Below are 27,393 nucleotides of genomic sequence, written 5' to 3' on the forward strand. Positions count from 1 at the left end.
TTTCTATCTCTTCTCATAGTTCTTGAACACAAGCTTAGGCTTATGTCCAGAATGCAGATGGCGGGGGCCCCACTCTTGCCTTTGCAGGCATGAGGGCCCTCTGAAGCTCCCTACAGGCCTTGCAGAATAAGTGAAAGTGCAATGGCCTTGGCTGTGGGGTTAAGCTCCTGCTCCGGAACAGAGCAGCGCCCTCTAGTTTTCCCAGGACGCTTCTCCCTGGAGCCCAGCATCACCTCCCTGCAAACAAGGCCATGCATCAGCTCACCCTTGGTGCTGCCGCTCCTCCTGGACCGCCTGCCTCCGGTAACCAGGGAAACGGGTTGCCAGGGTAACCGGGTCCAGGTTGCCTCGCCCAAGAGCTGCTGTGCCCCGCGGGAGCAGCTGCCAGGACCAGCCGCCAGGAGCCAGGCCAGCCACTGTATCCTTCCTGGGTAGTTCTCTCTCTCCCCATTTCCACCTGTGTCCCTTTCTGCTACCTTTGCTCTCCCCTGGCCCAAGGAAATAAAATGAATGAGGACCCCTACCCACACAGGAGCTGTTTAGGTAGTTAGCAGGTAATTTAATTCTCCCTGAAAGGCTTTGGGCAGGCCGGCTGCACTTGGCTCCTGGGAGGCACACAGCGTCCCTGGCAGGCAGCACGGTGGGCGGGAGGCAGGGCCCGCGGGAGCCTGGCTCCAGGAGCCGCTTGGCTTGCCAGGCGTTGATAGCCAAAGCAGCCAGGTTTTTGAAAGGGACTGTCCCACCCTCCCGTCTGTTGGCATCTCTAATTTTTAGCGTTCGTGGGGTGGCAGGGTTGGCGAGCTCCAGACAGTAAATATAGAATCTAAATGTTACTAACAGCAAATTTGGCAAAGCAGTGTGGTCTAACAGGCCTTTCCAGGCGTGAGCTGACAGGCAGGCCTGCATCCAGATTGAGGGTGTCCCCTCCAGAGGACTGCCCAGGGGAAAGCAGGAAGTGTCAGCTCAGCAGTCCGCCCTCCCTCAGCACAGGGCTTTCTCTGTTCCCCAGGCACCAGGCTGGACCTTAGGCTAAAACAAGAAGACGAAGAAGAGCCATTCACAAGGAGTGCTCTTCCACTTCCCAGAGGGAACAAATGCCTGCAGGTGCTCCTTTTCTCCACTCTGGGCTTACACACAGCATGCTGAATGCAGCGATGTTAAATGCTGGGTCACCTACATTTCTCCATTTCATAAATACCACAGGATGCCCTTCTTGAGAAGGGAAATTAGCCCAAAATACCTACTGTGCCTGTGTAGTGAGCATGTGAGCCCGCACGTGCACACGCACAGGCGCACACACACACACATACACACACACACACACACACACACACACACACACACACACACACGCCTGAGTAACTTAGATGTTTCTCTTAGGGAACATTTTCCAACCAGCATCCAGAAAAAAAGATAGCTGTAGGCCCGTTGTCCCTGGCCTAACCTCCAAGCTCTGTGCCTGAAGATGAGTTGACTGGGCCCAGCATAGCCAGCTCCATGGAGGCCTTTTTCTTTGGCAAAGACAGACTTCCTCCTGCTGCCATATTTTCAAAACAAAATAATTGGCCAATAAGCCCAGCGAAAGGGTCCTTGTTTCCCAAACCCTGAAAAACAATAAAGAATTCAAGCTGTTCGAGGGGGAAAAAATCTGAACAATTAATGATTAAAAAATAATAGTACTTTATTTTGATAACTGTTACGAAGGATACAAAAGAATTGTAGACTGTTCTCTAGTACATGCGACCTTTTCAGTTGTTAAAGAAACACCACATAATGTCCTGTGAGCCAATAAAAGAAAATATAAAGGAACTGTGTACAACCTGTCTGCCTGTGTTTCAACTATCTGGGAAGAAGGGTGGTGTGTTCAGATGGTTCCCGAGGATTAGAGGCAAAAATCATCTCTCATATTTTCCAACTCTTGATGTTTCCCATGGTATTTGGACAAACAGCACCTGTCACAGACAACCTGGACATTTTTCACCTATAAATGTTAGTCTTCTGAATTAGTGACTTTTACTTATCATGGTATTTGGGGTGTATATGAATACAGACCAGGGAAATGTCAATGTTAAGGCCTTGTGCATTCTGGGGCAACTCTGTGCTGTCCCCACATTCTGAGGCTGGACTTTATTGCAGATGGACAATGTGGGCCATTCAGCAGAAAAACGTGGCTTGACTCTTAACATCATTCACAACTCAGATAATTTCTTGCTTCTGTTTTACAATCTGGTCTTTCCTGTTCTGTCCTAAGCTGCAGGGACGAAGCAAGACTTTCTCACCCCTGTCTATCCGTGACCTCTTCCTGCTGGAGAATTGTGTGTGCGTGTGCATGTGTGTGTGATTCCCAGGTCTGTAGACGTGTAAACTAGGTATACAAATCAAACATTTTCTGATAATAACTCATAAGGAAATTTATTGTAAAATGGTTGGTATAAGTATAACTTTACCATTTGTTAAAGACAAAAGGAAATCTGCATACTAATGAGATGGATGTGCTTGCTTATTTTTATATCAATAATTAAATCTTGGCTGAATATTTGATACTAAAGGATGCAGAACATCTTCAGTGTTTTTCGGAGTTGATCATTATTTTGATTTTATAATCACTAGTGCTGAGAAAGGCGCTTTGCATAAATATGTAGTACAAAATGGTAGAATTATATTTAGGGCCATTTCAGAAATTGCTGAAATTCTATCCTAATCTCAAGCCAAAATTCATGTAATGATTTTTTTTCCGTGAAACTTGAGTGAGCAGCTCAAATAGCAAATTTTAAAATCTAGCATCTTAATGCAGTGCAATCCAAAAATACTCCAATTTGGTGCTTACATGCTGAGGATGGCGGTATGAAAATATGAACAGTCTCTGTTTTCTGTAATTAAACTATTATGTTTCTCTAAGAGCAGATCACTTTGTACATGCAGTGAAAACACTGTGGTTTGCAGCAAAAAATGGTCTTAAATCTGAGCCTGGGGGCTCCGGGCAGTGTTCTTCAGCACTGGCTGGTGTGACAGCATGCACGGGGCAGAATACACGTGCTGTGTGTTCAGAACCAAGGCCTCTGTGAAGGCAGCCCACGCAATCTCAATTCATTACACATTTGATTTTCAATTAAGTTTTGCTCCTTGAATGTTCAGAAATCCTTTCCTGGTGGCAGTTTTTCACAACCCTCACATTCAGTTGTGCGGCCCCATATGATGTCTGAACCCAGAGTTTAAGAAGCTGTGGGATATAGGAAGCAAGCAACTTCTAAGGTGTGCTGGTCTCCTGAACCTTGTACATTGCCATAGGGAGAAGAGACCATAAATTATTAACAACAACTATACAGCAGGTCAGGTGGTCCTAAGGGCTGGGAAGGAAAATGAGAAGTGGGCAAGGAGAGAGGGGTGGTATGTCATTTGTCACAAAGGGATCCTGCAAGAAGTGACCCAAGAGGCTTGAGGCTCAGCAGGCGGCTGACCCTGTAGAATGAAGTTCACTGTAACACCTCGTAAAGAGAGGGAGGAAGAGATACACATGGGAGCCAGAGGACAGGCGGTCAGGTGATAGTGACAGAGGTAGAGGGCTGGAGCAGGGGATAGCTCCATAAGCCAAGGGTCACCACCAAAGCTGGCGAGCCAGCGCCCAGGAATGGGAGAGAAGCCTGGGACTATTTTACCCCGGGGGGACCATAGTGGAGCCGACCTCGCTGACACTGTCACTGTGGCCTCCAGACTGGGGGTCAATGACTTCTTTCTGTTGTTTGTGGTGCTGGGACCCCGGTGCTTTATGTAGTCATCCTGGGAAACTAATGGGGTTCCCATTGCACATGTGCGGACTCTGTGGCTTAGTGAGCTTTTGTAGCCTGTCTAAACTCAGACGGCTGAGGAGGAATAAATGACAACTGCAATTAAAATAGTTGCACTCACAGGCACCTGCCCCCTGACTGTTACTAAAGTGGATCTACTTGAACCACAGTGAAATCCAGAAGCCACCACATTTTGTCTTGGAATTTATTTTATTCAGTTTTTTTTTTTAAGCTGCCTGGTTGATGCATTAGGACCCCCACAGGAACAAAACCAACAAACACATGTGTATGACACATGTGCACGCACACATACATAAAGCAAAGAGAGCTGTTCCCCAGAACTGTCCAGGCAGTGATGGAGGTCTGTCTGCACATGACAGGACTTGGGGGGGGGGGGGGGGCTGATGATGTAGATTCTGATCTTAGTCAAGAAGATGGTCGGACCAACGGGAAACAGGTAGAGGGAATAGTCTTTCCTTCTGCCATCTGCTCTCTCGGCTCTCCCTGGATAGCAGGATGCCCTCCACACTGTAGGCTATCCACTTGTCTCAGTCTCTGCTTCCGAAACACTTCTGCAGTTGTTCCCTGGGAACAAACACTTAACCAGGAATCTGGCCACTCGTGGCTGGGTGAAGTTGATATGTAATGTTAACTATCACAAGCCTCCCATCACCTTGGCACTCAAGCACATTTTTTCTCACGTGATACATGCCATCTGAATAGACGCAGTACCAAGGGCCTGATACCTCCGGATGGACACAATTATCCAGCATCCAGCACAGCATGCTCCAACCTCTCCCTTGAAGAAGAGGTAAAATCCTCAAGTGCTGTAGCTTTTTCCCTTTAATATATCATAATATAAGGACCATGGTGAAACTGAACAATATTTAGATGGGATAATAAGTCAAGATATCTTGAGTTACATGATAGAGGAATAAGAAGGAAGGAAGCAAAATAAAGAGAAATATAACAATTGAATAGCTTAACCTTGCACACACATACACCCCCCCCCCCCCCCGTGTGTGTATCTGGCTCTATGCATGTGAATGTGGTGTGTGTGCTTGCACTTTTGCACTTGTGTGTGAGGCCAGAGCAGGAATTCTCTCCACCCCTCCCCATTTTCTTGAGTTAGAGACTGTCATTGAACCTGAACCTAGCAGCCAGCCAGCCCCGACCATTCTCTAGTTCTCTTTCCCCAGCTCTGGGGCTGCAGGTACCTGTAACCATGGTGGATCTTACATAGACTCTGGGATCCACATTCAATCCCCCACGCTTGAGGAGCAAGCACTCTTACTCACTGAGTCAATCCCTAGTCCCCCGCAGAAGCACTTTTACTTTAGGAGAACAATGTCTCAAACTAGCTCAGTATTTTAATCTCCAGAGTTGAACTAAAGATGTAGTAAAGGTGCCTGTGAGAGGCAAAATCTACTTCAGACTGGGTGCTCTGTCCTGCCAGAGCCTCATCTAGTCTCCTCAGAACAATATGTGCCAAGTGCAGGCATGTAAATGGCAGCTGGGAAAAATTACTATTCTATTTGGAGGTGCAGAAAAAGAAAGAGAACTTAAGCTTTGCTGCTGTCCTGTGGATTGTTGCCCATCGCTGGTTAAACCATGGCGAGCACTTCTGGATCTTTCTGATGTGCTGATCCCCCGTCCTTTCCAGAGAGGAAGTTGCTCATGCCACACTGAGGTGTGCTCGGTGGTTCCAATCCCTCAGATGAGGATGTCTGCTCTGGATTCTCCAGAGAAACAGAACTAATACAGTACGCACCCATGTATTCATGTGCAGGCGTGGGTGTGGGTGTGCACATGTGCTTGCACCTTGGAGCAAGCTGGAGGTCAGAAGAGAGGGTAATTTAGTGCCCAGGCTCTAGGCTAAGATGAGCTGCTTTCTCAGATCAGGTACAAAGGCCGGGACACACCGCTGCCCAACAGTAATGCAAGAGGAACCCACACCCTTCTCAGGGACACACCGCTGCCCAACAGTAATGCAAGAGGAACCCACACCCTTCTCAGGGACACACCACTGCCCAACAGTTGTGCAAGAGGAATGAACACCCTTCTCAGGGACACACCGCTGCCCCAACAGTAGTGCAAGTGGAACCAGCACCCTTCTCAGTGGAAGTTGGCCTTTGGTTAAATTTCGGTTTTCAGCTCCCTGGGAAGAGACTCAGCCTCAACGGGAGAGACTGTAAAGCTGGAGTAAGCCTGGCAGACAGGCACTCATATCTTCAGGAAGTATCCTTCACAGAGAAATGCCTGAGTGACTGTGCAGGCACTGTGGCCAGTCTGGACAACCCAAATTTAATTGTCACATCTGTGTATTGATAAATAATGTCTCTAATCCAAAGCCTTCAATGCTCCATTTCCCCATAAATTCATACTCTTACATTTAGGCAGATTCCTTTGGCTGCTTGATATTTTAAAGAAAGGTATTTGTTTTTCAATCATTGATATTCTGGCTAATAACACAGTACACCCTTGAAAATAGAGACAATTTTTTTTCTTGGCATTTAAGTGTGATTTTGGTTGTCTAGACCACTTGTCTCTGAGGCTTGTAGATCTCTTGACTTGCTCAGATTTCAATTTTATTTAAATTTTGACTCCAGCCATTATTTCTCAACCAACTTAAGGGTTATGGTCGCTACATTCGACCTTACTATTACACTAATGACCTGGTCTCCTTCGTGTGGAATTACATCATGTAGGCGATCCCCTTTGTCCATTATCCTGGGCCCTTGGGTGATCAAGCCCTCACAAAGTCATGGTATCCTGAGTCAGGAAGGGGCAGAAAGGTTCCAGGGGAGAGAATAATTGTTTTAAGGCCACCGTGGCAATGTCTCCTGTTTTTAATGCCCCGAAAAGAGCACTGTGAGCAATCATATGGGGTGCTTCTTCCTGGCACCCTGTCAAAGGAAAAATATTTTATGCAAATGGAGATATTCTGTTCCGAGAAATCATAGATCTCCAGTGATTCCTCTCCTGGGTGTAACTGGACAAGGTTTACCTTTAAAAGATGGGCAGGCTTTTACCAGTAGTACCTGCTGAATAAGAAGGGACATCAGGAAGATATTAATTGTGCTGCATTAAGCTAATAGTAAGCCAGTGTCTGCCACACTTGAGAGAGGTCACCCATGGAGCTTACTAGGAAATAATGGAGTGGGCTGAATTACTTAAGGAGGTGTTGAAAGTGACCATGTTGGTGCAGGGGATAAGAATGTGCCATGGACAGAATACTGAAGCAGAGGCCTCTGTTGGCTTTGCTTCTGATCCAGCTGAAAGTAGCTCTACTCTGGGGTCGAAGGCTGTGGAGCTGCGTAAATTGTTTTATCTCACTTTGGCTCCGGAAGAGTTACCGACAACCAGGGAAAACTAGAAACAAAAACAAACAAACAAACAACAGCAACAACAACAAAAAACAGTCCCTGGGTGTGTGGTCTGCTTGGAGTTTCTTACTATCTCCTTGAGCAGTAGGTTCTGTTCCCAGCATTGGACTGAAAAGTAGGTCCTGGGAGCTGTTATTAAAAAGACATCCCCGATGTGTTGGACCAAAGGACGCTGCGGGACAAAATTCACTCAGAGCACAGTGCAGTGTGCAATAATCTTAAGCCTCATCTGGAAAACCCCGGGAGCTCTCAGGGCCACGTCACAAATGCTGGTTGGGTGGATGCTGTGGGAAAAGTGCCGAAAGTCACCAAACACACGGGACTGAGAAGCACCCACACCCGAAAAGTCACCAAACACACGGGACTGAGAAGCACCCACACCCGAAAAGTCACCAAACACACGGGACTGAGAAGCACCCACACCCGAAAGTCACCAAACACACGGGACTTGAGAAGCACCCACACCCGAAAAGTCACCAAACACACGGGACTGAGAAGCACCCACACCCGAAAAGTCACCAAACACACGGGACTTGAAAAGCACCCACACCCGAAAAGTCACCAAACACACGGGGCTTGAGAAGCACCCACACCCGAAAAGTCACCAAACACACGGGACTGAGAAGCACCCACACCCGAAAAGTCACCAAACACACGGGACTTGAGAAGCACCCACACCCGAAAAGTCACCAAACACACGGGACTTGAAAAGCACCCACACCCGAAAAGTCACCAAACACACGGGGCTTGAGAAGCACCCACACCCGAAAAGTCACCAAACACACGGGACTGAGAAGCACCCACACCCTATGCCGCCAGCGCATCACATCTACACTCTGAAAGGTTTCCACAGAGCTAAAAGCCACGCTCACAGCGTTCTTCTCTCCTTAAAAGCTCCATGTTAGCATGTATTTGTGTGAAGACACGCTGGATACCAGCTTCAGAAAGAGCCTCATGTCTTCGTCATGAATCCAAGGGAAATGGGGTAAGATACCACATGGGCTACTGTGGCCACATCACAGGCTTCTAAGTGAAAATCCATGCATCTGTGTGATGCTGTGTGCTGTGTGTCCTACAGATGCAGAATGACACAGGGTTGTCCTGAAAGTGAAACAATTACCATTGCTTTTTCAGACTGAAAAATCCTTCAGTGAAGCATAGGCATGGTTTGTAAACCAACCAGAAATAATAAAACTATTCCATATTCTTACTGTAATTAGTTAATTAATTAATTGAGACAGCAATCCTCCTACTTCAATGTCACAAGTTCTGGGATTATAGGCATGAGCTATACCTGGCTGCCTTGAATTTTAAAAACAGAATTTTAAACCATCTGAGGGAAGCCTCCAAACTTGCTAAAAAATTATAATTTTGAGTGAATACACTTCAGTTAAGATGAAAGAAAATACCTAGAAGTTAATTGCTAATAATTATGCATGATATAAGGAAACTTCTAAGAGGTCAGTTCCATAGGAGAAACTCTGTAAACACTGTTTCAGAATGATTGGGTCTCAAATACCTGACACGCCCCAAAGTCCAGCAAATATACCATTCCTGATAACACTGACTCTGAGAGAGATACCCTCTAGCCTTTCAAACAGAAATCATTTTCTTCAACGTCAAAAATTGCTCTGCCATCCTCCAGAAATTAACATAAATCTGACTAAGGAAATATAACTTCAAAATTGAAGTTAAAAATAATTAGTTACACACACTTTGTGCTGTGTTAGGACAGCTAGGCTTCTGAGTAGTGTGGCTTGTTCTGCTTCTCTGATCTTCCAGCATTCACCCCAATACCTGGCATCAGGTTTGTTTTTTATTAATAAGACTCTTTAGGATTCATGCTGCAGACTGGTCACCTTTATCTGAACTCTTGATTCTCCTATGGAATACTGGGTTACCATTATTTCTCTTCAGCCTCCCAAGTAAAGACACTGAAGCAAGAAGTAGGTCCATGGTTTACTGAAGGTCACAAACTGAATATGCACAGGGTGTGTGTGTGTGTGTGTGTGTGTGTGTGTGTGTGTGTGTGTGTGTGTAGTGTATATAATATGCAAATACAGATAAATATATGTAGATATAAACAAAAAGGGAGGACACTATCCTTGTCACTTTATTACTTGCTTTATTCACCATATAATACACAATGCACATCTTCATCTACTAACAATTATGAGTGTCACTTTTAATGTTTACATCAATTTTTAACTGTTGTGCAAAGTTTCATTGTATGTATTGAGCTCACCTTGTTGTACAACATAATAAAAAGCAGTTTCTGGGACTGAGAGCCCAGTGGTAGACTGTTTTCCCCTCTATACATCGGAGCCTGATCATCAAAACAAATTAACTAACTACTAAATAAAGAAAGAAAAAGAAATTCAGTATTAGCCTTCCTCTCACAAGAATCACAATCTTCTCCCACAACTTGTGCCCTTAGGAGAACCTAACATGAGTTTTCAGTGAAAAGTGAGTTATCACATCAGATGTGCACCAACTTTTTCAGGCCTCTGGTGAGTGTCAGCCAAACTCTCACCTCTGTGTTCTTGAGCTTCCCTGGAGGCTCCACCCAACACCCTCAAAACACTGTTTTATGACTTCTATCCCCTGGAATACATCTCCTGCCTTAGGTTCTCTGGCCAGAGACCTCTGTCATTGAGCCAGAGAGGTTTTCATCACAACAGAGCTCCAAGGAAGAGCAGCCAATCAGATTCAAGATGAACATCACAGACTATAAGGCTGAAGTGGTGTTCTAGGCAGCATTGGTCAGAACCAGTGCTTCATGGGGTGTGGCATGAAGCCTCAAGGGAAACCTGTAGCATGAATCTTAAAAGTTCTTATTAATAAAATCAAACCTGAGCCAGATATTGGGGTGAACACTGGAAGGTCAGAGAGACAGAACAGCCACAGCTAACTTCACCTGGCCAACTTCTCAGCTGGTCTTGTTTCCTCAGACTGGAAGCTTCTGTGTCCTCATCCCAATGGCTCTCAGCTGAACTGTTGCTCAAAAGCCTGAAAGCTTAACCAGCCAAATGCTTCTAGTTTCTGGTCCTCACGCCTTATAAATCTTTCTGCCTTCTACCACCACTCCCTGGGATTAAAGGCTCGCTTTCTGGGATTAAAGGCGTGTGTCACCATGCCTGGCCATTTCCAATGTGGCCTTGAACTCACAGAGATCCAGAGGGATTTCTACCTCTGGAGTGCTAGGATTAAACGTGTGAGTGCCACCATTTTCTAGCCTTTGTATCTAGTGGTTGTTCTGTCTCTGACCCCAGATAAGTTTATTAGGGTGCACAATATTTTGGGGAACACAATACCACCACGGAAACCTGTAAATCTGGTGATGAGAACATGCTTTGTACCCACCAAAGGCCTGCAAAGGAGCAGAATTTGACATATGCATGAAACTGAAATGAAGTTAAAAGTTCTCCCCAAATTCTGACCTAGGATATTTTCCCAGGGGTACAAACTGTGGAAGATGGAGTTTCACAGAAATGGAAGCATTGTCACATACCAGCTTCTGATCAAGTCCCACAACCGAGTGGGATAAATGCATCAGGTGGAACTTCACAGAGCCATTAAAAACTAAATATGATTTTTTTCCTGGTTAAACTTTTTTTGTCAACTTGACACAAGGCAGGGTTATTTGGGAAGAAGGACCACCAGTTGAGAAAATGCCTCCATCAGACTGGCCTGTAGGCAAATCTGTACGGTGTTTTCTTGATTAATGAATGGTATGGGAGGGTACAGAGCACCGTGGGTGGTGGCATCTCTTGGAAGGTCATCCTGGGGTGTCCTAGAAAGCAAACTGAATAAATTTGGATGAGCAAGCTGGAAAGCATCATTCCTCCATGGACTCTGTTTTAATTCCTGTTTCAAAGTTCCTACTCAATTTCTAGCCCTTACTTCCCTCGGTGATGGAATGTGACCTGAAATAAATCTTTTCTTCTCCAAGTTGCTTTTGGTCATGACGTTTTATTATAGCAATAGAAACCTTGACTAAGACAAAAATTGGTACCAGATCATGAGGTACTGCCATGACAGGCCTGACCATGTTGTTTGGGGGAAGTTGTAGAAGCATTTGGAACATTGGGCTAGAGAGGCCATTGAGTGCTCAGAGGTTAGTGATCTGTTGTAGGATCCTGGAAGATAATGCTGACAGCAGTGCGGAGGATGGAGGCCTGGCTTGTGAAGTTGTGGAGGGAAGCAAAGAGTCTAACAGGACCATTTATTCGATGTTTTGTGTTTTTAGAATCTGTGGTGTCTGGCCATGGGAGGTGAAGGGTCAGTGTGATTAACAAGAGACCACTAAAGTAAATTGTTGCCTTGCTGGGACAACTGATGCTTGATAGCTGGAATTGAGAAATTAACGTGATTAAGAAGAGACTAGCATCACGGATATGAAATCTTCTGGGAGTGTTTCCTCAGGGTCAGCACACAGAAGCTGTGGTCCAGAGGGGGGCAACAGCTGAACTTGGTAATGTGTAAGAGTCTCCTAGGTGGTACTGGTTGTGAAGGCATGAAGGGGTCATGAAGAGCAGTTGAGGTTTGGCCCTGTGTGGGAGGGCTGGGGTTCAGAAGAGAGGCCATTAGTGAAGATACAGTCTCAGTTGGGGTATCTTATTTTAAGGTGTGCTATTTTTGTTTATGTTGCATTTGTTGAACTCTGTGAAGCTGTGATACTTTGCTAGAACACCTGCTGGTCTAATAAAGAGCTGAACGGCCAAAAGCAAGTCAAGAGAAAGGATAGGCAGGGCCGACAGACAGAGAGAAGAGACAGAAGGAGAAATCTGGGAGGAAGAAGTAGCCAGAGAAGGAGAAGGACACCAGAGGCCAGCCACCCAGCCACACAGCCAGCCACAGAGTAAGAGAAGAAAGGTATACAGAAGTAGAGAAAGGAAAAAGCCCAGAGGCAAAAGGTAGATGGGATAATTTAAAATTAAAAGCTGGCTAGAAACAAGCCAAGCTAAGGCTGGGCATTTATAACTAAGAATAAACCTCTGTGTGTGATTTATTTGGGAGCTGGGTGGCAGGCCCCCTAAAAGAGCAAAACCAAACAACAACATTTTGCACCCAATGTGGGGCTCAAATATCTACAAGGCTCGAGAAAGCTGAAAAGAAAAAGAAAAAGGACATGGCTCCTTTAAGAGGCATGACTGTTCAGCCAGCAGGGCAGAGCTAAATAGAAAGGGCAAGCTAAATAAAAATCTTCTGTGGCAGCACACAGGTATAGGTTTCCACAGCTAGGAAGGTTGAATGCAGTTCTTGCTCACCTACCTCTGACCAGACCATGAGTTTTAGGTTTGGCTTTCATGACCTGAGAAGTGGGCAGAGCCAGCTGAGGAGCCATGTGTGTGGAAGATTCAGGTGTAGCTTAGCAGTTTAAATTTGCTCACAAGGTTGAAAAAGATAAGGAAGCAAACTGAACAAGCTTGGTGAAGCCAGACAGAAAGTAGAATTTTCCACAGTCTTGGCTTCAGTTCCTGCCTCCAGGTTTCTACCTTGAGCTCCTTGCCTGACCTCAGTCAGAGATGCACTGTGATCTGAGACTTATAAGGTGAAGTAAATCCTTCCTCCCTGTGGTGGTTTGAATGAGAATGGCCCCCATTGGTGTGTTTGAATGTTTGGTCCCCAGTTAGTGTAACTGTCTGGGAGGGATTAGGAGATGTGGCCTTGTTGGAAAGGTGTATCACTGGGGGTGGGCTTTGAGGTTTCAAAAACTCATGTCAGGCCCATCCTCTTGCTCTCTGCCTACAGCTTGTGGATCAGATGTGAGCTCCCAGGTACGGATCCAGCATCATGCCTGCCTGCCACTGTGCTCCTCTCATGATGGTAATAAACCGATCCTCTGAAACTGTAAGCAAGTTCCCAGGTCAATGCTTCCTTTTGTAAGTGCCTTAGTCATGGTATCTCTTCACAGTGATAAAACAGTAATTAAGACACTCCCCAAGTTGTTTTTGTTCATGGTGTTTCACCAAAGCAGTAGAAACCTAGCTGAGACAGTGTTCCTCAGCCAAGCTAAGGTCAGCCTCATCCTGGATTCCCTGCACTTTTCTCTACCTCTAGGTCTGACCCATGATCTGCCCCACACTGCTTTTCTGCTGTGGGATGTTCTGTATGGCAAATGTGTTGCTGATTGGTCAATAAATAAAATACTGATTGGCCATTGGCTAGGCAGGAAGTATAGGCGGGACAAGGAGGAGAATAAAGCTGGGAAGTGGAAGGCTGAGTCAGAGAGACACTGCCAGCCGCCATGATGAGAAACAGCATGTGAAGATGCTGGTAAGCCACGAGCCATGTGGCAAGGTATAGATTTATAGAAATGGATTAATTTAAGCTGTAAGAACAGTTAGCAAGAAGCCTGAAATGGCCATACAGTTTGTAACCAATATAAGTCTCTGTGTTTACTTGGTCGGGTCTGAGAGGCTGTGGGACTGGCGGGTAAGAGAGATTTGTCCTGACTGTGGGCCAGGCAGGAAAACTCAAACAACACTTTTCCATGCTTCTCTTATTGTGAACACTCAGTGGGTGTTCTTATATCCTAGATGCTATATGTATGCTTCTCACAATTGTGTGATGTTTACATCTGTCCTTCAAGGTGGGGAACATCATTCCCCATCATCGCAAATATTCAGTACATATTTTGTTTCTTATGATATCAAGCAGGTATAGGTGAATTTGGACTCAATAAATATTTAGCAGGGAAACATATTTCTACCTTGACTTACAACAGTAAATGAGATGAGTAGAGACCCTCATTCTTAATGGATTGTGGGGTAACACAAAAGTCAGGCAATGCTGTTTGGTACAGTGCTCTGGCCATGTACCAGAACTTCCTCATGAGAAGCATCCAAGAACTTGATTCAATTTTGAGGTTTTCTTCCATTTTGAAACCATAAGTAGTTCAAGCTCAACCAAGTATTGTATTAACACCATGAGGAATATATGTTTACTGTAGTTGCGTGTTTGAAGGGTTAGGAATTATAATTTGTCTTTGACATAGCCTTACATGCCCAACATAGTTCGTAATCTATATGCATCTTCACAAGATGATGTATATACCTCGGCATAAGTGCCTTCTAGTTCCAGACTCTACCATCTGGCTAGCTCTAACCTACATTCACTTGGGCATCCACCACCTTCTCATGCAATCCAGTTGTCCTTTCTCCAGGTGTGGCTACAGTCTTTACACCTCACAAAGGCAGTTGAGTCCAGAAGCACTTAGTGACAGCATGAAGAAACTAGGTGATGGAGGTGAGTGGCCAGGCTCTTCTCCATCCTTGTTATTCAAACTATAGCTGTGGATCTTCACTGTGAGAACTCCTGACCAAGGGCTGTGAAAACAGCAGAAGTGTAGTCACACCTCCTTCAAAGTCATGGAGAGAGCATTTGCAATGGCCAAGTAGTCAATCATTTAATTTTGGTTGTTTTGAGGACACTGTCTTGTATATCCTTGTATCCCAGTGCCTGGCCCCACCAGGACTTGAGAGAGCTGCCCAGCTGGATAGTAGGGACAGACTTGCAACAGGATCCTTTTGAGACCCCCTACTGGGTATAAGGCACAGGTTTCCATAGTGAGCCAGTGTCAGAATCAAATGAAGGGAGTGTGAAAATTCAGAACACCAGGCCATCCCCAGGAGTTCTAATTCAGCTGGCCCAGGTTTGGAACTGCAAATGTGTATTCCTAACAGTGGTAATGAGTACCTCAGTGTGAGAACTAGAACTCTTGTGTGCCTAGGTCTAGCTTGGGGTGCTGTTGATATGTAGATTCTATTTCTCAGATCCATCAAAAACTGAAATTCTTTTCCCACATAGCTCTCAGAATGTCACACTGGAAAAGAGTTCAGATCTGCTGAATGCCAGTTCCAGAGCTTGCCATCACAGACAATTGGGAGGCATTAATAGCATTGCTGGATACAACTCAGTCCCACAGAGCCAAGTTCTGGAAACTCTCACAGACCATAAAGCACAGCTTCATGTATGTGGCTATTTATTTCCCTGCATGGACAGTTGAAATGGTCTTAATGAAAGAGTCTCTCAACATCTCTCCTCCATGGCAGTTTTCTCGTTGGTGGGCAATCTTCCTGTTATCTCAGCTCTCGGTGGTACCCTTTGACCACAGTCCTTCCTCTATATCTGTATCCAGTAGACACAACCAATACATAGACATCAATCTTTGAGTTGTAGTTTTCTGGGGTTAACTCAGACTGGGCCCTTTCTTGATCAGTACTGTTTCATGCCTTGACCCTTTGCTACATCTGCCCCCATATTTTCAAAATTCTGGCTTCTTGGTATCTGTCTGTGAATGTTGGTCTTGGTTGTCAACTTGACCGGACTAAAAGATGTCTAGATCTGGTGTGTGTCTGTGGGGACATTTCTAGAGAGGATAGGTATGTAGGAAAAGTGAGTGTTGGGGGAAAATCTGCCTTTAATATCGACAGCACCTACGCACTGGTGGACCAGATAAAAAAAAGCTGGCAGGAAAAGTGGCATTCACCTGGCAGCCTTCACCACCTCCTAAGCAAGCATCTTTCTCTGCCACTGTGGTTGCTGGCTGCCTTTGTAACTCTAGCTCCTTTGACTTTGACACAGTGACTCTCAGGGAAGATCTAGATTTTCAGCTCCGATCAGGCCTGATGAACTTCCTGGTTCTTAGTCTCACTAGTGTGCAGATGGCCATTGATGGATTCCCCTGTGTGATGGTCTATGTTCAGTCACCATGGAAGCACACCCCTGGGTGTGTCCATGACAGTGTCTCCAGATTTGTTTAACCGAAGAGGAGAGAATCACTCTCACAGACTCTTTCATGAGATCAAATCTCTGCCTGATCAGAAGAAGAAAGCCTGCTGAGCACTAGGGTTCATGTCTCTGCTTCTGGACTGTGGATACAATGGGACTAGCTGCCTCACATGCCTGCCACCATGACTTCTCTGTGAGGATAGACTGTACCCTTGAACTGTGAGTCAAAACCAGAATCTTCCTTCCGTAAGTGGTTTCTGTCAGACATTTTGTCACCTTGATGAGAAAAGTAACAAATGGACCAGTCTCCTATCCTGTAAGCCAGTCCAATAAATCTCTTTTCTTCTTCTTCCTCCTCCACTTCTCTCCTCCTTCTTCCTCTTCCTCCTCATCCCTGCCTAGTGCACTGTCTAGTTAAATGAATTATAAACGGGACTTCTCTGCTCAGTAGCTGACAGGTGGAAGCCACAGGTGCCATCTGACTTATCAGCTGGAGGAGGCAAAATAGTGCTGCCCAGAGGGGAAGCTGTGAGCAGGGTATGCAACCATGCACACCAGGTCATGAGGTGTGAGCCTCTATGCCTTCAGAAGGAACACACTGGCCACCCCCACACCCAGGATCACATTGGACATCTAGCCCTGGTCCTATGTAGTCTCTATTATTCCTCAGCTCCAGAATCTATGCTGTCAAAAGCTTTCCTTCATTCCTCCATGGCTCCTTCCAGGTATGGCTCTCCTGTCCTTCAGCTTCGGGCCCTCAGTGTGGCATGCTTGGGACTCTCTTTCTCCTGGGATCAGAGCAAGCCTCTAGTATAAACACTGGATCTGGCATGTCCTGTGTGAAAACAATGCCATGCTGTACATCTACATCCTGTCCAGAAAGACCATTACCATCCCTGGCTGCTTCTCTTCAGGATAAACCTCAGAAGAAAGACAATGTGACCTTCCAAGTCTAGAAAGTTCCCCAAGGATGAAATCTTGCTATGATGACCAAGCTCTGCAGACCCCAGTTCCGCATTGACATATCCTCATTTTCTTTTTTCTTGATGAGAGGGAGGTGGCTTAAAGGAAGGCCAAAGCCAGCTCCAGTTTGCATAAGGTCTCAGAGTACATGTCTGTTGGCTTAGGACTGCTGTCTCAGGGATGATGTCCCCAAACTGTCAGTGCTACTCCCATCATGCTGCCTTCAGCGTCCTGTGGATCCTGCATACTGTGTATTGACCTGGATTCTGTCCTGACCCTGTGACCCTGCACACCGAGTTGCTAAATATGGACAGTAGCCGGGTCCCTCTGGTATGAATCCCGACTCTCTCTCCTAGTCTGGTTTGCAATGCCCCCTTCTTTTCTCTGTGGCTTCTTGCTGGGACCTTGGGATACCCAGCTTCTTGCCACTGCTCTGACCATCACTGGTCATCCAGTGTCTGTTCCCCTTGCTGCTATCTGTGGGCCTAGCTTACACCAGGTACCACAGAGAATAGCTTGTGAATATTTATGTCTCATTTTGATATCTCTGGACTGTCAGGGACCCCCTACCAGGATCTCCATTCGAGAAGTCCTTCTTGGTTTCATCTACTAGACCACAGTGACAGGAAAAGGTGGGAAACACCATAGCCAGAGACAAGATGTAAGACACCTCCTTGAGAGGCCAGGCATGGGGCTTCCTGCAGGCAGCTGGGAGCTCTATGGACAGACCTGGGGTTCCCTCAGGCAGCTGGAAGCTTTGAGGACAGGCATGGGGCTTCTAGAGGCAGCTGAGGGTTCTGAGCACAGGCATGGGGTCTCCCAGAGGTGGTTGGGAGCTCTGAGCACAGGCATGGGGCTCCTGGAGGTGGCTGGGAGCTCTGAGCACAGGCATGGGGCTCCTGGAGGTGGCTGGGAGCTCTGAGCACAGGCATGGGGATTCTGGAGGTGACTGGGAGCTCTGAGCACAGGCATGGGGCTCCTGGAGGTGGCTGGGAGCTTTGGGCACAGGCATGGGGCTCCTGGAGGTGGCTGGGAGCTCTGAGCACAGGCATGGGGCTCCTGGAGGTGGCTGGGAGCTTTGGGCACAGGCATGGGACTCCTGCAGGCCACTGAGAACTCTGTGGATATCCCTTCCAGATTGTTTCTTCACTGTCTTCTATTTTTTCTTGTATATTTAGCTAAAGCACATAAGTGAATCTTTTTAAAACACACGATGGATTGAAAAATAAATGATCATAACTGGCAAAGCTGAAAGATTATTATTTTCAGATACATGGCAGCCAAATTTATATCAAAAATGCTATCGTTAAGTCAAAGAATGGAAAAACAGGATCTCAGATATGTTAGCCCAATCAAATGTAAAATGTCAGATTTTCCAGCCACTGGAAGTTTCATATGTTGTTGGGGAAGCAAATATATTTACAACCAGAGAATAAAGTATGCATGGCATATGGATACATCAGTGACCGCTATAGTGGAGTTTTACTGCCAGGTCACTTTGGTCCAGGAGCTCAGGCAGCTGAACAGTAGGGGTCACTCACTGAGTGTGTGCAAAGCCAGTCACATGAACCGGGGCTTCCTTGATTCCCTCCTTCAGTTCTTAAGGCTGGCCCTTCACTCAAGAATATGCAAATGGAGAGGCATGCCTTTAGCCTTCGAATGTATAGTGAACCAAGATTCCAGCCTAAGTGTGAAGTTTTCAAACAGTGGTCAACACAGAGCTCAGGGTCCATCCTAGCAAAGTGTAGCAGTGGACATGACCAGCAAACACAATCACCTACCAGTCATTCTTCTCTATTGAATTTATACTTTTAAACAATGAATTCCTCTTTCCTCCCTGGAAAAATTTCTGCTTCTATTAATCCCCAGTGTTTTTCCAAATTTCAGCATATAAGTGTGTGGCAATGAATTATTAATAAACACAGGATTCTAAAGTATATTTCCACTTGTTTTGATTTATAAACTTCAGAAACTTTCTCCTCTGAGTCTCTGAGGCTAGAAGTTCAAAATCAATATGCTGGTGTGGTCAGCTCTGTAGAGGTCCTTTTCTGAGCCCCAGGCTGCTGATTCCTGGTAGGTTGAATCAAAGGGAAAATTAAATTCTGAAGGGTCTGGGGAGATGGCTCGACAGACAAAGAATGTCTTTCTGTGCAAGTGTGAAGAGGAGAGTTCAGATCTTTAGAGCCCACATAAAATGCTGTAATCACAGCACAGGAGGTGGAGACATGGAATTCCTGGAGCAAGCTAGCTAGCCACACTTTCTGAAAACAGAGAGCTCCAGGTTCACTGAGAGACCCTGCTTGGAAACACAAGAGGGAGATTTATCCAGGAAGACAGTTGATGCCAACTTTGGGCCTCCTCGTGCACACTCTTTACTTGAACTCACACCCACACATGTCATTATACCTGTCCAGGTTTGCTTTCTGCCTAAAGCATGGTGCTGATAAACCAGTACCAGTATCTAAGAATTTATTCCCATTAAATACTTCTTAGCCATTCTTTAAACTTGTTGAAATGTATTTCTTTGTCATATATCATCTTATTCTTTATTAATATCTCTCTTTTAAATTCTGAGTTAATTTTCTCATGATCACTCTTGACAGTTTGCACATTGGCAAGCAACTCTCTGCAGAGGAATGAATAAGAAAGGCCAAGTCCAATATTAAACAGTCCTACATAGGCTTGAAGAATTTGGGGGAGGGTTAAACTGTGATCTAGTTGGTTTCATTTTTACTTTAACCCAGGAGCCAGACAACCTTTCCTGTATAGGGTAAGATAGGACAAATTTTAGGCTATGGATTTTATGGCTTCTGTCACAGCTATTAAAGTCTTCAAATCGCTGAACTAGGAAGCAAAGAAACATAGCATAAACATGAATGAGGGTGTCCGTGTTCCAATAAAACTTTATTTGCAAACAGGAAATGGACAAGATCTGGCTTGTGCATACAGTCTACCTACTCTGGTTCAAATTGCTAAATGTTCTTACAAATAACCAGAGAGAGGATTAGACTGTCCCTGATGGTACTCTGTTTACAGAGGCATAAAGCTTCTGGAAGTTTAAGTCTCATCAATTGAGTAATCAATTGATCACAAGAGAAGCTTACCTTTGTCCCCAATGACAGAATGGCAGAGTGAGATGAGTTCAGTCTACCTCAGGCCCCTCTGGAATGGTCACAGGAAGAATAAAGGACTACCTGCTTCATTACAACATCTATCATATCTTCACTCTTTCTCTTACTCTTTTATCTTTGTTATAATTGGTGTTTTTTTAAGTAATTTCCAGATTTGGAAGAATGTCATGAGTTTATATATATATTTATATATATATATATTAAATTATATAAATATATAAATATTATATATATAATATAGTAGTTACTTAGCAATAATAGTATCTGTTACATTTGCTTGGAACTTTTATGCTGTATTGAGCCTTTGGCCACTTTACCTGCATAGCTTGGCTCCACTTCTTGCAATAATTCCACAAGGTAGGTACAGTTAGTTCATTATTTTTCCCCATTGGAATGCTGATATTCAGCAGTTTCTCTCTCTTCCCCTTCTATTCCTTCCTTTCTTCTTCCTTCTTCATTTCTTTCTTCCTCCCTTATCCTCTCCTCTCTTATTCTTTAGAGAACTTTGTTTCTAACCTAAATATTGTTTCTTTAAGCTGGGGACTCCTACATGCTTCCCTCCCTCATCAGATGAAACTCCTCAGGTAGATCAGTTACAGCAATATGTCTTACTCCTCAGAGTAAGGCAGAACAGTGATCCTGAGCTCAGTCCCTCCCTTCTTATTCCCTATTTTTTCATGCCCATAAAACTGAACCAGGGACTACAGCCCATCCACAAATACTGAAGTAGTATGGTTGCCATGGATATTTATGGAAATAGATATTAGTTGGCAGTAGGACACCTAAGCAGCTCTCCATGATGAGGTTGAAGGGGACAGCTACAGATGGGGAGGGGAAGAAGCATTCACTGGGATGCCTGAGAGCTGCATTTTTGAGGCTGGGGGCATTGCCGTGATCAGCCTGGCACAGAACCTTCAAAACTGGGTGGTTCTGCAGTATGAAGGATGCTGACAGACAGGGATCTAAGAAATGTCAAAAGTCACAGGCAGCTAGGGACTGGAGAGATGGCTCAGAGGACTCGCAACTCTTGTAGAACACTCAGGTTCAGCTCCCAGCATCCACTCTGCAGCTCACCACCATCTGTAACTCTAGTTCCAGGGAACTGCATGCCCTCTTCTGACCTGTGCAAGCACCAGGCATCCACATGGTGCACATTCATACATGCAGGCCAAACACTCATACACATAAAATAGCATACCTGCAAACACACACATACACTAAATGTAACAGAGGAGGTGAATTTTGAGCTACAACAGCAAGACACTTGAGAAGTAACTCATTAGGCATAAAGGTCTTTCACCCCTGAGAATTACCATTGGACCGGATGGGATGCCTGCCCTCCTCAGAGACTCATGTTTAGCTTAGGTACCCATAACACATACCCCGGCACCTCAGAACCCTCCACACATTGCTGCAAAGTGGCTTCCTGTTGTTCTTTTATAAATTATTGCTGCCTTTTAAGCCACAGCTCTCTGAACCAGCTACTGCACCTCTACCACTACCAGCAGCAGTTAGGCCACAAGGGCCATAGCCAGAGGAAACTATGTTCCCACTGGCTCCAATTCTCATAAAGCTACAAGGGCACTTAACTAAACCTCTGTCCCTCTAAAGAACTCAAGATTCAAAGGTTAAAGTGGAATTCTGCTTTTCAGAGGCTGAATAGCAAGTAGCTCACCTCCCCTCCTTGCTGCTGTCCTCCAAAAAGCCCTTGTGTTTCTCACCTGGCTCCTCCCTACCACTTCCTGTCAGCTAGTTGCTGACTCAACCTCCTGACCACAGGTGAATTTAATTTAATCTAACACATCTTTGCATAATTAAACAAACATTCTAGAGCATAAATAAAAGTAACACACCTTAAAATAATACTCTACAACATTTCCCCCTTTTTGTCTAAAAAAAAAGAGAGGTTTTAACTTTAACCTATGACTGTACACAGTAAGAATAACTATCAAGCAAAGATTACATTCACAATGTAATAAATTTCAGTTCATTTGTGTTTGGCAAATTAAAAGAAAATACTCCATTATCTATCCTATCTTAATGAATCTAAAGTTTTATACCTAATTTTCTCTCTATCATAACTGAGGAAAACTGCAACTATAACTATCTAGTCTTCAACTCCATCAAAGACCCAGAAGGGTAATATTATTTGAGTAAATAAAAAGTGCATTGCAAACAATTTCCAAAACTCTAGCAATGACAGAGACATCTGACTGCCTGGACAGTTAACCAAAGTTCCTCTGCAACACTGGGGTATCCATCTTTCAGCCCTCATGCCTATAGTGTCTGGCAGAATTCTCAGTGAAGCAGAAATTTGAAGGACTGTCCTGTCTTGTATTGGCAAAGTTCATCAGTTGCTTTTCTCTGTGTCCTGCAGAATATCTGACAGACTCTTCTGTGAAGCAGGAATTTTGAAGGACTGTCCTGCCTTGTTTTGGCAAAATTCAACAATCACTTTCCTCTGTGTCCTGCATGTCCAGTCTGCACATCTCACTGTTAACAGTAAAAGGCAAAGAACAGTTTCTTAGCCTAGTGGCTAACCTTGCCACAATGAAAGCAAACTCCATAAGGAGTTTCTTCAATGCCCATCATCTTCTCTGAAGTAAATTGGTGCTGCCAGGAGCAGATGTGTCTCATTGTCATGAAAAATCTTACATTAACAAAACATTTTAAATGCCATATTTTATATGTCTTGGAAAGGTTTGAAGACCATATCTATCTAAAACATATCTCTATATGATCCTGAAAGCATACCTAACATATCTACAAATTTGATTGTTATAAATGACTAGCTACTAATTTATGTTTCTTGATTATCCTAAATAGTTCATAATAATAGCTTTCAAAAACTAGAACTTCACCCTACATTTCCAAATGAAGTACATAGGTACAATACCTCCAACAAAAATAGAAACATATATACAATATGTTGTAACAAAAATAACCTTAAATTTTTATCAATATATAAAAATCCTTTAAACAAGAGTAGAAACATATATACATTGTAACAAAAATAACTTTAAATTTGTATTAATATTCTATGTCCCCCTAAATGATAACAAACATCCATAACCCACCAAATAACCAAAAATCACCCCCACACCCCAGCTCTTGGGAATGTGTGTGTTGTTTTCTCAATAATGCTTCCTGTTGTCTGTGAACAAAGCATTGTTAGTGTTCCAGAAAGAATATTTGAGATAATGACCAAGTCCTTGGGAAGACCAGTAGTAACCTTTGCTGATAGATATCACCTGTCAAGTTTCAAGAGGTCTGGCCTGATCAAACCTGATCCATATTAACCCTGAAGGAATTCACAGCTTCTCATCTCCTGCAGGAACAAAACTCCAAAGCATTTTTGATTTCCATTTGACAAATATATTTTTTTACTTCTTTTTTTTTAAGTTAAGGCGTTCCTAAAGTACATAGTCTGATTGATTTCAACACTCCCTCTTTCAATTCCAGGTCTCTTTGCAGCTGTTGTTTATTTAATAATCAAAAAATTCAAAATCAACACAGCATACAGGACACAAACTCCCTGTGTATTTCCCATTTTACATGGCTTTTTTTTCCTTTTACTCTCTCTTTAAAGACTGTATTTTATGAACTATTCATTTTTTTTCTATGACTATACCCTTTTCCTTTTCTTAAGCCTACGCACATTGTTAAACATACTGTTACCTGCTTTTTCCGTCAGGACCTCTTTTATTGCATATCTTCAGCCTTTTTTGACCATATAAGAAAACTGTAGACTGCTAACCTACACGTGGATTCTCCTCATGAGGATCTCAGCTGGCTCTGCCCACTTCTCAGGTCCTGAAAGCCAAGTGTGAAACTCATGGCTGGTTGGAGGTTTGTCTGACCAGGAACTGCATTCAGCCTTCCTAAAGCTCTAGAATGCCAATGCTTGCACTGTGGCGGGCCTTTTTTAACTCAGGTTTTTTTTTTGTTTTGTTTTGTTTTTTTGTTTTTGTTGTTGTTGTTCTTGTTGTTCCTACTCAATGTGCTAGCTGTTCAAGGGTTCAGTGACCAGCAGAAACTATCTGGCTGAAACTCTTAAAGGAGCTGTATCCCTTTTTTGTTGTTCAGCCTTTTCAGGCCCTACATGGAAATATGAACCCCAGGTTGGTATGACAAATTGTTATTATTTTTTCTCTTTTGGGGGCGCCACCCAGCTCCCAAACAAATTCACACATGGAGGCTTATTATTACTTATGAATACCTGGTCTTAGCATGGCTTAGTTTCTAGCCAGCTTTTCTTAACTTTAATTATTGCATCTACCTTTTGCCTCTGGGCTTTTTTCATTTTGTATTTCTGTAAATCTTACTCTGTTGCTGCTTGTGTCGCTGGGTGGCTGGCCCCTGGAGTCCTCTTTCTTCTCTGGCTCCTCTCTTTTTTTTTTTCCACTCCTCCATCTCTTTTCTCCTCCCAGATTTCTCCTTCTATCTCTCCTCTCTGCCTGCCAGCCCCACCTGTCCTTTCTCCTTCCTCACTATTGGCCGTTCAGTTCTTTATTAGACCATCAGGTGTTTTACACAGGCACAGTAACACAGCTTCACAGAGTTAAGCAAATGCAACATACACAAAAGTAGCACACCTTAAAATAATATTCCCCAACAGCTCTCCCCTTTCCCTCTCCTTAGGCACCTTTTCTGGGCCCCGTGAAGAGGGTTTTAAAGCGCTGGAGTTGAAGACTCGGGTTTTCTGGACTCCTACATCGCTTTGTTGGCTGGGCCCCTTGCTCTGCAGCAAATGAATATCAACCTTTGCTCAGCCCAATCTGACTTGGAAGAAAAACTTCCGTTCCTTTGTGGGAGTTTCCATGACACCAAGAGATTATGGGCTCACGAGAGCTGCATCTCTGTATGGAGCTGCTTGCACACGAGAACCGAGTGGGCGGTTAACGACTTCTGTTGTACTAACACGCGGACATAGTCGACAAGCCCTGTGGACACCTGGTCAGGTTCCCACGTGGCCTCCCTCAGGGAGACATTGTGACAGCGCTTTGGCCCAGCTGGATCTTGCTGGGGTTGGTCGGGAAGGATCAGCCAAACAGATCAGTTAGCATTTTAGTCCCTGTGCTTTTATTTTTGCTGAAATCTCTTGAGCGAACAGTTGCATCACTAATTGCTAAATATGACATTATCAGACTGTGCTTCCTGGGGGTAATCAGGGGGAGCACTTAATTACAACTGCTTTTGTCTCTAACTAATGGGAAAGAATGTTACCATCCATGCCCCTGTGCCGCCATTCCAGAGGATTGAGCTATAATCTCTAGGTGTTAACCGAAGTAGAGGGAATGACCCAACCTGTGGACATCATTGCTTTACCCGAATTTACCCAGCAACTAACAAAATAGGTCTCTTTTACTAAAGACTAATTTTCACATTAAAAAAAAGAACTTTATTATGGGCCTAGTGCAGTTAAATTGCTGGGCACAGTGGGAATCCTGCACTTAGGCTGGTAATATTACACAATGAGAAAATGGCTCAGGTGCGTACCCCGCTGCCTGGTAACTCAGACCCTGGATAATTCTCTTTCGATGAAATTCCACCAGGTGGCACAAAATGTCTCAAAGTGCCTCTGAGCATGCTTTCTGGTGAATGGGGAGAAAAGGATTGAGAAGAACAGCAGGGGCCTCACCCACTCTTTCTGAATGCACACCTCCTTGCCCTCAAGCTGCTTTTACAAAGGCAAAAAGACACATCCATAGCAATGTATGCATTCTATATGAATATCCTTTTGAATAATTTATGAGACTAGGAGGAAGACACATGGGGCATTGTGGGAGGAGGGAAAAAAAGGAAGAGGCAGGGGACTCGCAAGGTTGCCAACATGCCAAATCCAAATTCATCAATTTCGTTCAGCGGTCTTCATGTAAAAATGCTTCTGTGAATTTAAATGCAGAATCTTTCACACAAATTGTAAATGTTCTGTCATGCTGAGAAACTGTAGTGATTCTAAAGATTTGTAAAGTTTAACTGAAGTAAAAATTATCAATATTCAAAGACCAGGGGAAGTGTAATGAAATGAAGTAAAATGCTTTATTATTCTATATTCTTACCACCCCTGAGAATAGCCCAATATTCAACTAGCTCAGGGACCTGCGCTCATTAGGTTTTTTGTCAACTTGACACAAGCTAGGGTCATCTGGAAGTAGGGACCTCAACTGAGAACATGCCTCCAACGGACAGGCCTGTGAGCAGGTCTGTGGGGGCATTTTTTAAAATTAATAATGATATGGGAGGACCAAGGCCATTGTGGGAGTTGTCACCCCTGGGTGGGTGGTCCTGGGCTGCACAAAGAAGCAAAATGAGCAAGACATGGGGAGCAAGCCAGCAAACATTATTCCTCCATGGTCTCTGCCTTGGTTCCTGCCTCCATGTTCCTGCTGCAGTTCAAGTCCTGCCCTCCCTCAGTGATGGAGTCTGACTGGAGAGTTTATGGTGAAATAAACCCTTTCCAGCCAACTTGCTTTGGGTCATGATGCCTTATTACAGTGACAGAAACCTAATTAGAAAGGACCGGAGGTCTGTTAGAATGGGGTGTCTGTTAAATAAGCAGGTATAAATTGTGAGAACACAAAGTCCAGGTCAGAGGTAGCCTCAGTGACCAGGGAGTCTGAGGCTGCTCATACTAGTGTCTCAGCCCCATAAACAGACTACAGAAGTCTCATAAAGTATCACACATATTCAGGTTGAAAACTTCCCTGATGATTTTAATATATCTGTAATTAAGAAATGTCGAGCTAAGAATTCATTTCTTTTCACATCAAATAAGTGTCTAATTAGGGTTTCTTTTGCCGCGATAAATACCGTGACAGAAAACAAGTTGGGGAGGAAAGGGTTCATTTCAGCTTACACTCAGATTCTACTCCATGACTGAGGGAAATCAGGGCAGGAACTTGGGCAGGAATGGAAACAGAGGCCATGGAAGAATGCTACATACTGGCTTGCCCTTCATAGCTTGATGGTTTGTATTCTTATGCACTCCAGGACCGCCTAGCCAGAGATGGCACCACTCACAAGGGGCTGGACCCTCGTACGTTAGTCATTGATCAAGGAAGTGTCCCACCACCTTGCCTGTGGACCAGTCTGACGGAGGCACTTCCCAGCTGAGGTTGCTCTTGTCAGATAACAGTTACTTGTGTCAAATTGACAAACAACTGACTAGCACACTGTGGGTAGGTCCCAAGAGCTTCATGCTAATAGGCCCTTGACAAGCACAAGCAAATCAATGATGTGAGCTGATCTAGGAGGTGACCCTTGAAATCCTTTTTAATTTACTTTTTTTTGAGAATTTCATACACATGTGTTTACACTATTTTCACCCCTCCCTCTTCTGTGCCAATGCCTCCTGTGTCTCCTATACATTATTCTCTTCTCTCTCTCTCT

The 27,393-nt window shown here is 44.4% G+C and overlaps 2 long non-coding RNA genes across 4 annotated transcripts in view; one reads left to right on the forward strand and one right to left on the reverse strand.

Moving 5' to 3' along the window:
- Positions 1 to 4,150, reverse strand: part of LOC128113031 (uncharacterized) — a 28,832-nt gene extending 24,682 nt beyond the window's left edge. For 2 of the 3 annotated variants that reach the window (XR_008219315.1, XR_008219313.1), the window contains exon 1: positions 266 to 4,150. This is a non-coding gene — a long non-coding RNA (uncharacterized LOC128113031). The remainder of the gene's footprint in view (positions 1 to 265) is intronic. The other variant, XR_008219314.1, reaches the window with a different exon arrangement.
- On the forward strand, positions 1,001 to 27,393 carry LOC128113032 (uncharacterized). Its single transcript, XR_008219316.1, has 3 exons — positions 1,001 to 1,104; positions 12,926 to 13,000; positions 24,643 to 27,393. It is a non-coding gene; the product is annotated as an uncharacterized LOC128113032 (long non-coding RNA).

Source organism: Peromyscus californicus, unplaced genomic scaffold, assembly GCF_007827085.1.
Source record: "Peromyscus californicus insignis strain IS unplaced genomic scaffold, ASM782708v3 Scaffold_17__1_contigs__length_78620276, whole genome shotgun sequence".
NCBI classification, from domain to species: Eukaryota; Metazoa; Chordata; class Mammalia; order Rodentia; family Cricetidae; genus Peromyscus; species Peromyscus californicus.